This window comes from Neophocaena asiaeorientalis, unplaced genomic scaffold (genome assembly GCF_003031525.2).
Source record: "Neophocaena asiaeorientalis asiaeorientalis breed wild unplaced genomic scaffold, Neophocaena_asiaeorientalis_V1.1 scaffold104, whole genome shotgun sequence".
Classification (NCBI taxonomy): Eukaryota; Metazoa; Chordata; class Mammalia; order Artiodactyla; family Phocoenidae; genus Neophocaena; species Neophocaena asiaeorientalis.
In genome coordinates this window covers 2,117,948-2,132,415 of record NW_020175679.1, presented here as the reverse complement: position 1 = coordinate 2,132,415, position 14,468 = coordinate 2,117,948, and the positions used below count along the sequence as shown (strand labels likewise).

At 51.9% G+C, this 14,468-nt stretch overlaps 2 long non-coding RNA genes across 2 annotated transcripts; both read right to left on the bottom strand.

Moving 5' to 3' along the window:
* Nucleotides 1-2,140: 2,140 nt before the first annotated feature.
* Nucleotides 2,141-3,650, bottom strand: LOC112390885 (uncharacterized). The gene is made up of 3 exons (XR_003001358.1): nucleotides 3,462-3,650; nucleotides 2,604-2,727; nucleotides 2,141-2,308 (listed from the first exon to the last, which is right to left on the bottom strand). It is a non-coding gene; the product is annotated as an uncharacterized LOC112390885 (long non-coding RNA).
* A 5-nt stretch (nucleotides 3,651-3,655) lies between these two features.
* On the bottom strand, nucleotides 3,656-9,629 carry LOC112390884 (uncharacterized). Its single transcript, XR_003001357.1, has 4 exons — nucleotides 9,448-9,629; nucleotides 6,653-6,755; nucleotides 5,758-6,082; nucleotides 3,656-4,078 (listed from the first exon to the last, which is right to left on the bottom strand). It is a non-coding gene; the product is annotated as an uncharacterized LOC112390884 (long non-coding RNA).
* Between the last annotated feature and the right edge of the window lie 4,839 nt (nucleotides 9,630-14,468).

Below are 14,468 nucleotides of genomic sequence, written 5' to 3'. Positions count from 1 at the left end.
TCTGCAGGACTTCGTGATCTCCTCCTCGCCTGCTGTCGATGAGAAAGCGGGCTCCTCTCGGTGTCCGTTCTCGCCAACTCTTGGTGTTGCCTGACCTGTAAATTCTGCCAAACGGTTGGTGTGAAATGATGTCAATTATACTTTTAATTTCCACTCACCTGATCACTAATAAGGTTGAACATCTTACAATTATTGGGTCGTTTGTGGTTTCCTTATCGAACATTGGGGGTCTTCACGTATCCTGAGTATTAACACTCGGTGAAGGGCAGAACGGATACCTCCTTCCTGCTTCGCGGCCTCTTTACTCTCTGGGATGAGAAGATGTCCTTCATCTGAACGTGGTTGAATACATCAGAATTTTCTTTGCTGTCTGTGCCTTTTCTGAGTTGTTTAAGGAATCCCTCCGTACCTTCAGGGCTTACGGATAACCTCCTGCCCCATCTTCTAATTTGTTGTTAACAGTTAGGGCTACGGGGGCACTAGGATCTCTCTACGTGTGGGGTGAGGGAGGAGTGCAGCCTTTTTTTCTTGCAATGACTAACTTCCCTACGACATTCACATGGGAGTCCAGCCACATGGTCCCCAGCGTGGGCTGGTCTATCCCTGCACCAAAGCCACCCGGCCCCTCAGCAACAGCTGTCAATATCGGTGGGGAAGGTCCCCGCCGTGGTCTTCTGCTTCTGGTTCATCTCTGCAACTCGTATTCCTCTGCCCATCCACGTGAATTTTAAAATCATCTCACCAGGGTCCACAGCAAACCCGCTGGAAGCTGACTGGAATTGCGCTGGATTCACAGACCCGTTGGGAGGCCCCGGCTTCCTCACAGCACGAGTCCTGCCCTCCGTCTGCGTGGCAACCTCTCCTGGAGTTAGGTCTTTATTAATGCCTCGGTAAAGTGTATGATTCTCTCCTCAATTGCCTGGTTCACGTTTTGTTAGATTTTTACATTTTTAAAATGTTTTATCTGAGATATAGAAATGCAGGTGATTTTGTGTGTTGGGTTCACATCCAACACACTTGCTGCATCTTGATATGTCTAAAGTATGTGCAAATTCTTTTGGATTTTCTATCTTTATCCTCTTTTATTTCTTATCTTTATTATTCTTTTTCTTTTTGTTCATTTTTCCTAATTTCTGTAATATAATAATACCATTTGTGAATAACCTATTTTTTCTTCTTTCCTTTCCAATCCTTAGCCATTGTCTTCTTCTCCATCTTCCTCTGTCTCTCTTTGTCTCTGTCTCTGTCTCTTCCTGGGTGTGTGTGTGTCTCTCTTCCACAGATGATATGACTGCCTACCTCTCTCTGAATGTAGCAAGAAGTGCAGTTGGAGGCATACTTACCAATCCTGTTCTTAAGGGGAATACTTTCTGTTTCACCCTTTAGTGTTATATTTGCTGAAGGCTTTCTGAAGAGACCCTTCATCCCGTTAAGGAAATGCCTTTCTAAGTCTGATAAAAAGTTTTTCGTGGATGACTGTGAGTGTTCTCAGATGTTTTTCTATAAGCTGATCACATTAAATTGGAATTTTGTCTGCTCGCTGCTGGACGCCCACTGCTTAGAAGGGCTGCGGGGACAAAGCATCTTGACTCCTCCATCTGGAAAATGGGTCCATCTCGGTGACCCGGGCCTGGAAATCTGGCTCCTGGGGGCTGTCTGTGGCCAGGTCAGGGTGGCCCCGGCTGGGCCCAGGGCTTGGGCCAGTGGTCAGCGTGAGCCGTTAGGCCACCAGGAGGGACGGTCTTCCATCTCTGCCTGCTCTCCTGGCTCAGGAGATGTCCCAGAAAGTGGGGGCCCATCGTTGCCACTCCTCTGGGGTCTCAAACCCGAGAGGTGGCCTTCAGAGGACTGCTCCGGCACGAGGGACCCACGGGGTCTTCGGACTCGCCCGTGAAGCCCCCGACCCCTGGGGGCAACTCCAGCGCCCATCCCAGGGCAGCTGGGCGTGGAGGAGAGGCCGCGGGGCGCCGGACACTCCAGGAAGGGTTCCGCAGGCTGGGTCTGGGTGTGAAGAGCACACGCAGCCCGAGTTCACCCCTCCATCCCCCGGGCGCCCTGCCCCCCACCCCGGGCTCAGCCTCCACCGGGCGGGCGGCTCCCGTCGGCTTCCCCTCCCCTCCCCGCCCAGGCCGGCGGCCAGCGCACGTCTCCAGGGTGACTGCACGTTCCTTCACCCCCGAGAAGCCGAGAGCAAGCGAGGTGCCGATGCTCCAGTTCCTGGAACGGTTTCCGGTTGTTTGGGCCGAGCTGAGACCCCAGACTGTGGGGCTCCTCCAGAAACGCTCTTTTGTGGCATTTCATCAAACTACTGGAAAAGAAAATGAAAGGCCCTTGATGACCAGACAGTGGGGACCTCCCGGCCCCACGGCTCTGGCTCAGTGGACGCTGGCTCTGTCCCCGGACACCCAGCCCGGCTACTCCTGCCCCAGGGCTTCCTGTTCTTGACCTTAATCTGCGGCGGCCACGCTGCAGGGAGGGGCGGGGCCTCTTCATGTTTCAAGACCAGAAACACCTGTGTGGGTCCTGCCTCAAAGGGGGCTGTCGGGAGGAGAAGGGCGAGCCCACCGGGAGAAGCCACGTGGTCAGCTGGGCCCGCTACTCACCTCCTGCAAGAGCCGGCGTTTGGGAGAGACGGACGGACTCCAGCTGCTCTGTGCGCTCGCCAAGTATCTTAAGCGGTCATTTGATGAAACCCCATGTGGGTTTGGCCAAGTCCATTTCCCAGAACTGTAAACACGCATCACAGAGGGGGAAAGAAGCAGCACAGATGTTTCTGATTCCTTCGCACTTGAGGGACCGTTTCCTGCTGTGCGGAGACTCCAGGCCCCTCCCGGGGTCCCTCCCCGCTGGGCCAAGAAGGGGAGGTGGGTGACCTGGGCGGGAGGCTGGGGAGCCGTGCTGGGGGCTTTGTGAGGCGGACGGGTCTTCCCACGCTGGAATTTCAGGGTTTGTAAAATCTGCAACTGCCCACCTCTCAGGGCAGAACCGGTGCCCCAGGGGGGGCCTGCCTCTCTCTGCCTTTGCTTCCCAGGACCCCAAACCCCTCTCCTCCCCAAACCCACATTCTCCTCCAAGTCGCCCCTGAGCACGAAAAGGGGGCTCTGTGCCTACGATCTTATCTCAAAACTGAGCGACGTGTTCTCCCCCAGCTGTTATTGCCGCTGCTCTGGGAATGGCCTTTATGGGGGAGTTGCCCTTCCTTCCTCTCTTCCTCTTACCGGTCCCTCCCTGTTGATGATTTACAGATTCTGTGCTGAAACTGAGGAGGAGAAAATGCATGACAGAGTCGACAAAACCTGACCAGAAATCTTAGCCAGCCCCCAGTGGCCAAGCGCGCAAGCCTGGTGACACACGGGGACGAGGCTCAGCAACGCTGCGTGCCGGGGACCCTGGTTGGGACAGCCAGCCACCAGCACCTGCACGGTGGCCAGGATCGGAAGCCGCTCCCAGCAGATTCCTACCTCCGTCGTTTTCTCTGAGGAAAGCACGTTGGGTCCAGGCGAGGACGAAAACCAAACGAAACACGGACACGGTTTGGGAAAGTACATCACGTCACAAACGCCAGCGCCTTGTGGTTCTGTGTGATCACCACCAGCTGGTAGATCATCGAAAATGTGTCAGTTCACAGTTACAGTCACAGGCTGGCTCCAAACAAGGGGAGAAGGGGGCTTTCATGTTTCCAGGAGTGAGGATACAACAGGAGTTTAAGGGACACAGAAACATCGTGACTGAGTCAAACTTGGGTCCCCTCGCCCGCGTGCAGGAAAGCCAGACTACTGACCCCGGGTTGTGGTGAAGGAAAGGGGAGCGTTTATTGCAGGTGCCAGGCAAGGAGTCCGGACGGCTAGTTCGCAAAGGGCTGGAACTCCCCGAAGGCTTCTGGGTGGGGGTGGTTTAAGGGCGACATCAGGGCTGAGGATTGTAGGGTGCCTGGTCGGCTCATGGGTATTCTTCTGATTGGCTGGTGGGGAGGTCGTCAGGAGTCGGCACCATCACCCTCTGGTTCCAGCTGGTCTGGGGTCTACATGCTTGCGGGCAGCAGACAGTTAACTTCTTCCTCCTGGTGCGGTTTCAGTATCTGCAAAGCAGCGCAAAGATGTGGCTCAGAATAGTAACTATAGCCCTTGACGAGGAACCAAAGGTCATTAATTTCGCGACGGTTTTCCTTTGTTTCACATTCTCTCACTTCTCTGATTAAATTTTCTCTTTGGAACTCAGGGAAGTCCTAGGAGGCTAAAGCTTTTCTACAGACAAGAGGCAGGAGGAGGACATGGCAGGGTCCTGCTTGCTCTCAGCATGAGGTTACAGAACACCTATAGACTCTCTTCGATTCCTCTTCTAAGGGGCTGACCCAAAAGTCAACCTGGCTCTACGACAATGGGAAGTAGAAGTGTCACAGGGAGGGGGAGTTAATTTGCAGTGATATCATTTTATTTGTGGATGCCACAGCAGAGCCACTTCTCATCTCCACGTTCACATTCAGTGTTCTCTCTTCACAAACAAGAACCACAGATTAACACAGAGAATGTATCTTTAGTAACCAACAGTCTCTGAGAGCTTTCTATGTACAAACCATCTTCCAATCAGTTCACGCATGTCAATACACCCAGTTCTCTCCTCGACACTGTGAGGGAGGTGCCTTCCACCCCATTTTACAGATGTGGAAACAGAGGCTCCAGACGAGAAGCAGCGCCCTCGAGGGCGCCAGCTGGAAGGGCACATCCAGGACGCCGCATCTCTGAGAAGCGGCTCCCTGTGTTTGGGACTCCTAATTTGGGGAGCAGACGGGGAGGAGAAATGCCCCAGGCGTCAGGGAGCCGATGCCACATCTACTGGTGCCCATCCAGGCCTGGAGGACAAGGGTGTCCACGGGACTTCTTCCTTCCAGGAGCACCAAAATTCAGAAGCTATTAACAGCAGTTTCCTCGGGGAAACTGAGTGATGCCGGGGACTGTTACTTTTCGGCTTTTATGTGCATTTTTTAATCCGTGGACACTATTCTTTTATACTTTTCATTTTGAGATAATTTTAGACTTAGAGAAAAGTTGAGAAAGAGTCCAGAGCTCCGGTGTACCTTGTGCCCAGCTCCCCGTGCCGGCGTCCTGCACCGGCACACCGCAGCGCTCCAGAGCAGGGATTAACACGGGGAGAGTACGGTCAGCTACACTGCTGGCTGGGGTCAGATTTCACCAGTTTCCTCACAAGTCCAACCCCTGCTCCAGGTCCTACAAAGGACCCCACTGCACTTTGTCTCCTCGTGACCTTCACACTTCTGAAGGTCAGGGGTCTGTCAAGTGTCTCTCAGTTGGAGTGTCTGTTATTTTATCACGACTCGGTTGAGGTTACGTATCTTTGGCAAGAAAACTGCAGAAGTGCCGTGCGTTTTCTGGCATGTCTTGTGGGGCGCAGGAAGCCAGAGTGTTTTGACTTGATTCCCCTGGGAAAGGTGGTGTCTGCCAGGTTCCCCCACTGAAAAGTTACTATTTCCTTTGTAAGTAATAAACATCTTGGAGAGATTCTTAAAACTATGCAAATATCCTATTTCTCCTCAAACTTTCGCCCACTAACTTTAGCATCCATTGGTGGACTTTGCTGCGACGATTGTCCCCGTGGTGTTCTAATGGTGACTGTATGTTTACCTCATTCCTTCTACACTTAGGAACTGGAATTTCTGCGTAAGGAAGAACTGTCTCCCTTTCCCTCATTTTCTGCTTATTCCATTATTTATTTACATCAGTATGGATAGTAGCTACTCACCTTGCACTGAGGTTATACCCCCGTACTGCTGTTACTTGTTTGGCTGCTCAAGTGGTTCCGGTTCTGGCCACGGGGCTCTCCCAGGTTGGCTCCTGTGCCCTTTGACACACACCTCCCTCCTCACCATCCTCTTCTGAGTGCTCCCTTGCTTCCTGGCACAGCCTGATTTTACGTTTCCACATCTGCTTCCTCCATCAGACTGTGGTGAGGGCAGGGTCCGAGCGCTAGAGGCCCAGCGAAGCGAGGGCCTTGGCATCGTCCTGTATGCAAGCTGCTGCGACACATCAAAAAGCAAGAGACACCCCACTGCGTGCAGACAGAAATGCTGAAGAGAACACAGCAAAAGCAAAATAAGGATGGGAGAGGAGTAGCTGAGCTTATGAGAAGGAAACAATACCTTCAGAAAAATACCTGCCTCCTGATAAAATGAGATGGATTCATTAAGATAACTGAGCCCACATTTACGTTACTTCTGTGATCCAGGAACCACCAAGGTAAAACGACAAACAAACATGTCTCCAAGCTGGTGATAAGCCAAGGTTCCTGCCGAAAGTAAAGGCCAGGATGTGCTGAAGGGGCACCCCAGCTAGACTGCTCGGATCCCCCTGAACAGCAGCCCGTAATCCTAAGGACAAAGGCGCAGGGAGACGGGGGAGCACTACAGAGTGGGCAGAGGCCACAAAGCGAAGGGTTCAAACCCTGGAATCTGCCCCAAGTCACTATGTTTAAAATCATTAATTATAAAGGAGGGACTTGAAGCCAAAATAAAATATAAAAATGAAGAACAAACATGAAACGGGAAAAGTAAACAGGAATAATTTTTAAAAGGACAAAATAAAACTTTGTCTTATCAGTTCAGCTGCTATGACAAAAACACCACAGACCAGAGGCTTACGTGACGATGTGTATTCCTCCCAGCTCTGGAGGCTGCAGGTCTGGGACCAGCAGGATCGGGTTCTGGTGAGGACACTTCCTGTTCATAGACTGCCGTTTTCTCACTGTGTGCCCAAAACACAGGAAGTATGAGCGAGCTCTGTAGGGTCTCTGTCTTCAGGGCACTGATCCCATCATGGGGGCTGCACCCTCATGACCTCATCAGCTCCCAAAGCTCCCACCTCCTAACACCATCGCATCAGGGGTGAGGGTTTCAGCATATTAATTTGGGGGGACACAAACATTCAGTTCATAATAAACTCCTAAGGATGAAGTATATTGTTCATTGAAATTAAAAATACAAAGAATGGGATAAGCAACAGATGAAACATCACTGAAAGTTATGCTTTGAAGAAATAAGCCACAGTGTTCATTCATAGAGAAAAAGAGATGGAGAAACATGAAAGAGGAATTAACATACATGGAAGAGAGAATGAAAATGTTCAGCTAGTTTTCATGGGAGTCACAGAAGAACAGAAAAGGAAAACCTTAACGGCTGGCAGTAAATAGCAAAAGAAATAGAATAAACCCAACCTAGATCCATTGTATTGTAGTGAGATTGCAAGATACGAACAATAAAAACAGCTTGAAAGCATGTTGGAAAAAAGGCAGTTTGCCCGCCAAGGAGCATTTAGACAGATGTAGGCTTCTCAAGATCAGCAGCAGTGGCCAGGAGACAGGACAGTGACACCCAGATGTGAAGGAGAAGGACGTCGGCCTGAGGTCCACGGGAGTCACAGGGGTGAGACGTGCTCAGCCTTGACAGTGGTGATGGGTTCACAGGTGTGTATCTATGTGATGAGACTCACCAAACTGCACACTCTAAATACAGTCACTTCCTGCATTTTTGTATAGCAACTATTCCTCCATTAAGTTATAAAAAGAACGTTTAAGACAACTCTTCATAGGCAGGTTTAACAGCAGATTAGACACAGGAGAAGAGGGGGTTGGAAAGCTGGACTGTAAGACGTAGGAAGTACCTGGGCTGAAGAAGAAAGACAAAAGAATTAAAATAGAAAATAAACATAGTTTAAAAGGTGGAGACGTGATGAAAACACCTAACCCCACGTACAGATGTGGAGCCCTAGAGAGAGAGTCGGGAAGCAAGACCAATTCCAACGCCAGGATCAGTGCTGAGGAAACCGTGTATTGATGTGTTGACAAATCACAGGGGAACTGCCGAGGGCCAAGGGCCGTATTTTATTCTGTTTTTTATTAGTTATCTATTTTATAAATATTAGGGTATATGTGTCAATCCCAATCTCCCAATTAAGGGACAGATTTTAAAAGCCAGAGGAAGAACACAAATATCACTTCGTAAGGGGCAATAAAGTGATGCAAGCCAGAAAAGAACAGACTGGCATCTCTGTGGTGCTAAGAGAAAGTGAGTACATCCAGACTCCTGTACCCATGTGAGTAGCCCTCAACAACGAAGACGGAACAGACATTCCAGGCTGAACACCAGAGATAAGACGTTGCCAGGGGCCGGCACCGAAGGAGACGCCAGGTGAGTTACTCGGGTGGAGGAAGCGCATCCCAGGGGGAGGCACCAGAATGCAGGTGGAGTGGAGGCCACGGAAGGGCCGCCCGCCGCCACATCCGACAGCCAGGGTGTCGCGTGGGACCCGGGATGCGGCGGGCTCACGCGGTGCCTCACGTGGGAGGGGCGGGGCAGGGGGGCACCGGGCCGGCGCTGCGAACACCTGCTGGACCCTAAGGTCAAGGTCGGGGCAGACTGTGGGGCTGGAGTGTTCACGGGGGTGAAAAGGCCATCCAGCGGGCGGTGCGGTGATTCTGATCTGTGCACGAGACACAGCCTAAGTGGTGACGGATGTCAGGTCCACAGAACCGAAGGATAAAGTGGGTGAGTCCACAGTCATCGCGGGAGATTTTAGCACACGAAGCTTAGCAACTGGGAACAAACTGCGTAAAGACATAGGTTTGTAAAACACATTTACATAATTGACAAATGTAGACCAGCGCGTTCAGTGCATAGAACACGAGCCTTTCAAAGGTACGCAGGACGTTGAACTGACAGGTGGGTCACGAGGCAAGATTCCGCAGAACCGAAGGACTGGATCGCTGGAGCGTGTTTTCTCTAACTGCAGCGGGACAGCAGAAACACGACTTAAGAAATCCTCGAATGTTTGCAAATTAAGCAATAACCTTTTGGATAACCCGTGGGTCAAAAATAAATCACCATGGAAATTAGAACGTATTTGGACTGAGCGATGAACATGACAAATGTAAACTTGGGGGATGCGGTGGTTTTATAAATGAATGTTTAGGGAAAAAAAGAATTTAAAAACAATGACCTAATTTCCATCTTCAGAAATTAAAGAAAAGCAAACTAAAGCCAATGAAAGTAGCAGGAAGGAAATAATAAAGATAAGGACAGAAGCTAATAACATAAAAACCCCACAGGGTAAAGCATTGTTTTTAAAAAGATGGCTCTTTGAAAAGATCAAAAACACTGATAAAACCCTGACAAAAGTGAACGAAAAGGGGAAAAGGCCTAAATTACTAACATCGAAAATAAAAAGTGATGTTGCTGTGTGTTCTGCGGACGTGAAAGGCTGTGAGAGCGCACTCTGAAACACTTTGCGCTGTTACATTTGAAAATACAAAGGAAATGGATGAGATCCTCAATAAGCACAATTTTCCAAAACTGACACAAGGGAAAAAGGAGAGGCTGAATCCCTTAGCGAAATGAACGTGTAATCAAACCTCTCCCACGGAGAACATGCTACGCCTCACCCGCTTTTCCCGTGAATTTTCGGGCGAACCCGGGCACCGGAAGTGCTGCCTTCCCTCCCCCGCCAGGCGCTCGGGGCCCGGGTCGCAGGCGCCCGGAGAGCACAGGCAGGCCACGTGGGTGGCGCCGCCGCCGCCGCCCCTCAGCCCCGGCCCAGGGCTGTCCGAGAACCGAGGGCACCCGCGGTGCCGCCGGCTCTGTGCTCGGCTGGTTTCGGCCGAGCGACCCGAGGCCTGGGGCCCAACCCTCCGCGGACCCAGCCCTGAGGGTGTCTGCCCTGAGAGAGCGTCGGGCCAGTCCTGCCCTGAGCGGCCCCTCCCTCCAGCCCGAGGGCCTGCTTCTCCGGGAGAAAAGGCCCCGCCCCGTGGCCATCAGGCGGTCACGTGGGCCCCATGGTCGCGCCGGGCCAGGTTGGCTGTTTGTGTTCCCATGCGCATGCGCACCCCTCCCCCCACCCACGGGAACTTCCGGCTGCCGCCTTCCGCGCAGCCGTCGCCGTCCCGCAGGGGGGCGCCGCGCGAGTCCTCTTTCGGCGGCTGCGTGGTAGAGGTGCCGGACGCTTGGCGGACCGACCAGGACCAGAGTCTCACGCGTGTCACGGAACTCACACCTCACCCTCCAATTTGTACAAAGGGAACCCGATGGACCACGAACAGCCCACGGAGGGGGCGGGTGTCTCTGGGTGTGGCATGTCGTGCCCCCTCTTCTGCACGGGAGCCCAGCTGGGTGACGGGACGTGCCCACAGGCCCCTGGCGTTCCCTCTGCTTCGCTCTGAGTGCTCGCCTGGGGAGGGCTTGCATGTGCTAAACCTGCATCGAATCCTGTCTTCATGACTTGCAGAGTGTCGGTCCTGCCCAGAGGGCCGAGAGCCGGGCCGCAGCCACTCCGCCCCAGAGCACCCGGAGAGGCCCCCGGAGCGGAGGGAGGACCTGGGGACGATGAGAACCCTGACCTCGCACCACACCCAGCGGGGACGCGTGGCAGAGGCAGGGGTGCCCAGGTCTCAGCAGGGGCCGGGGGCGCTGGGCGTGTGTCCCCTTCCTCCCGAGGGGCCGCCCCCAGCAGAGGGACCCGCCCTCCTCTCCTCTTCGGTGCTTTACTTCCCTCCCTCTCGGCTTCCAGGGCTCTCATAGCAGGAACTGTATCCCCGACGTCCCTGTGCCCACCGAGCGCCCTACACACACTAGGGGCCGACACACGCCGGCGGGGTGAGTGGTGAGCCGTCAGGGCAGGGGACGCAGGAGGTCCGAGCCTCATACAAACTGCGGGCACGGCAGGCTTGGGGGAGCAGGCTCGCCGGTCTGCCGGCCTTTCTGCAGGAGCCGGAGCCTAGGAGGGCTGGCCTGCCTCACCTGGGCAGGTGACGTCGCCCACCGGTGGGCCACGTGAGGCAGGAGTGCGCCCCGTCTCCTCGGAGACACAGGGACGCCACACTGGGACTCTGGGTGGGTGAGGGGGCTCCTGAGCAAACTGTTCACCTCCTGAGCTCTAATGAACCGGGGGAGAAACGGGGGCCCAAAGGAGACCAAAGGTTGAGACAGATGGTCTGGGCAGCGGCTACGTCACACAGCCTGTCAGCTCTGTCCACTGTTCAGCCCACGTGGGCCAGGGACTCGAGTTTTGCCTTAATTGACTTAACGTGGTGTCGTGGAGATGCTGACAAAGAGTGAGTTCCTGGCCAGAGCTTAAACTTAAGAGCGGATTTCCAAGGAGGCCTGTGTTCTCCCCTCCGGGGACTCTGGGCAGAGGAAAACAGGAAGGGAGGCCGAGGGCCTTTAACGCGGTTGGTTTCTGCCCTCCTGGACCACCAGAGTCACGAGATGAGATGCAACACCGACAGGTCCATTTTAAAGGATCTTGTGTGCTTTCCGGAGTGACGGGGGTCTCATCCGGAACCAAGGACTAATTCTCAAGTAGGTCGGTGTGATGAACACTTACAACTAAGCTTTTATGCATTTTAACACGTAGCTCGTCTTTTAAACAGACTTTTAGTGAATACTCATGCACGGGAGGCCCTGAACTGAAGATTCTAGAAGAGGCCCAACGGGGAGAAGGGCTTGTACTAGGAAGTAGCATAGCCTAGAGCGGACCTTTAGACAACATCTCGCTGGGCGTTGGGCAGACTCTTCTCAGAGCAAAGGGAACTTCTTCCCTTAGAACAGTGAGGACAGACGTCCTCCTGTCCTTCTGGGCACGAAGCTGTGTCATGACTGCAGAGGCGGGGAGGGCATGGTGGCCTCCTTCCAAAGTGTTTCGCAAGCCTCCTCTCAAGATTAGACCCTGGGCCGCTGGTCGGGTTTCAAATCCTAACTGGAAACAGATTTGCTTTCTCTGCTTTGATGAAGTTCTGCTGTTTTGTGGGGCTTTGAAGCTTATTTTTTTGTCCTTAAATTGCATTAATTATTTTTGAAGTTTATACTTTTGTTCACGAAGTCTCTGTGAAGGGCATAACATGCGTGTAGATTCAAATAATTCAAAGGGATGTGTCTAATAGTTACTTTTAATTGGTAGCAGGGGACGGCATCCAACTTACTACAAACCTACGTGCTATGGTTGAGAGCTAATTAAACTTCCCCTTGAAGCTGGAATTCAAAGCCTCACTCGTGGCCTGACGTGGTATTATCGGGGGAGAATGTTTGTTTCATAATTTGAAACAAGAACCAGGATGTTGTATGAGGCCCAGTATTACTTCCATATGAGGGGGCTGGACGGAAGGACAGAGCTGGACCCCTGAGTAGTGCCTCCGCCTTGGGGGCACTGGCCCCCGCACTGGGGGCTGCCCTGCCCTGGGCCCAGGGTGCAGCCGCCTGGTGAGGCTGGGAAGCCATGAACATGTCTGTGTGCCATGTCCACGCAGCGACCGTGAAAGCAGCGGCCCAGGGGATGGGGTGCGTCCATGGTGCAGCCTCTGAGCAGAAACCGAAGGCCTGTGGGACCCGGCCCAGAGAACTCCTATCCTGGGGGCAGGACGAGTGGGTTGGGCTGGAGGAAGCTGGGGAGGGCGGGCAATGACCTGGGGCTGCAGGCGTTTTGGGGACTCTAGCTCCTACCGGGAGGGAGGAGAGTGGGCACGGGGGGCTTCTTAGGGGGTGGCTGGGCCTGGCTCCCCATGGAGGATACACTATGGGGGGCATAAGAGCAAGACCTGCCAGGAGACTGTGGCCAGTGCCCAGGGCGGCTGGATGGGGACAGGGGTGCGAGTGCCTGGGTCCTGGGTGGGTTGGCAGGAGAGCTGGGAGCGTCTGCTCATGGCTGGGTGGAGTGTGAGGGGGCTGCCAGGAGAATCCTGGGGTTTCATCTGGAGCCCCTAGAGGAGGGGCTGCCGCTTCCTGAGAGCAGGGGAGATATGGGGGACACGTAATGAACGTGCTGGAGGGGCACCCAGAGTGGATGTCATGGAAAGGCACATCTGGGGTCTCAGGGGAAGGAGCCAAGGGCATCACGTGACCACCAGAAGGACACACCCATGCGTCCCAGTACAGAGACCTAGGCGCTTGAACTCTGAGGCTGGGGACCAGGAGGAAAGGTCAGTGAGGTGAAGGGAACTGAGAAGAGGTGTCCAGCAAACCCAGGAGGCCTGGCACAGCCCTGTCAGCCCACCCAGGTTTTCAGATCAGTGATGTATTTGGACGTTTCCTATCACCTCTTAAAGTTCAATTTGCTCTACGTTTTCTCATTCACTTTTCTTGTTTCTGCATTTATTCAGATTGATAGCAAATGCTCACTCGACCAGAGGAGGGTTTAGTGGCTCTCAGAACCCCTGGTCTCCACGTCCTGGTCCCTCATCTGTTGAAACTACCGGGAGTTCTTGTTCTGGGTTCGTACATACGTGTGTCCATGTTTCTTTTCTTTGGTCTTAGTTTTTTCTTAAGACAACAACAAACTTTATAAAGTTATAGTTTTAATCTTTCTTTTTTTCTTCTCACATCTCTTGCAGCTTTTCTGGGTTTGTTTCTTTATATTTTGAGGTTTCCTCCAAAAATGTTTTCATTGTGGGTTTTGTTGGCAAATCTTTTGAGACCTTGTAAGAATAACTTTATTATGCCCTCAAAATAGTTTGTTCTTTCAACTGTTGTGTACCTACTATTTCTACTTTCTTCTTTTCTCAGGGTATTTTTTTCTTTTTCCTATTGCTAATGTCTTCCTTTATTTTTAAAGCATATTTGCCATACTTATTTGAGATAATCTGTCCTAACACTTCTGCTTCAGATGTTATAAGCTCCCTGGTTTGTGGCTCTTTCTTTGTGATTTTTAAACTTCTTGGGTGTTTAGATTTCTTGACTCAGAGCTCACTTCCCCCTAGAAGTGAATTAACTGATCTTTGGAGGAAAATACGTCATCCAAGACCTCTGTTTCCATGCGTGGTATCCACAACACCCTCAAACTTTCCAACCATACCAAGGACCAAGTGGCCAAAAACCTTGGGACAAAAAGACAATGTAAACAGTATCGAATGTGAACAGATGCTGGACTTACCAGATGTGGATTTTAAATTAACTGTTTTTAACCCTTCCCTGCCAGTTTTAAACAATTAAATTAACTATTAATATATAAACAGAAATATGACAGGATGACCAATTTCACAGGAGAACTGAAATCGTTTTTTTAATCAATGGAAATACTAGAGCTAAATCTACATTAATTGAAATTAAGTACTTGAAAGGTGGATTTAGTGATGGGTTAGAGCACAGAATAGAGGTCAGTGAACTGGCAGAGAGGTTGGCAGAAAATATCGAAAGGAGCATTAAAACACCTGAGATTTAGTGAAAAGCTATAACATGCATGGATGGGAATCCCAGAAGGAGAAGAGAGAGAACGAGGGGCAGGAAATATTTGAAGAAATGCTGGTCAAGAAATTCCCAAGGCAATGGGAGACATCAAACCACATATTTGTGAAAATCTACAAACATGAAGCAAAATGGACACAAGGAAAGCACACCTGGGCACATCATAGTCCAACTGTCAACAATGTAAATAAAGGGAAAATTGTAAACAGGGTTACAGACAGCTGACTTGTTCACA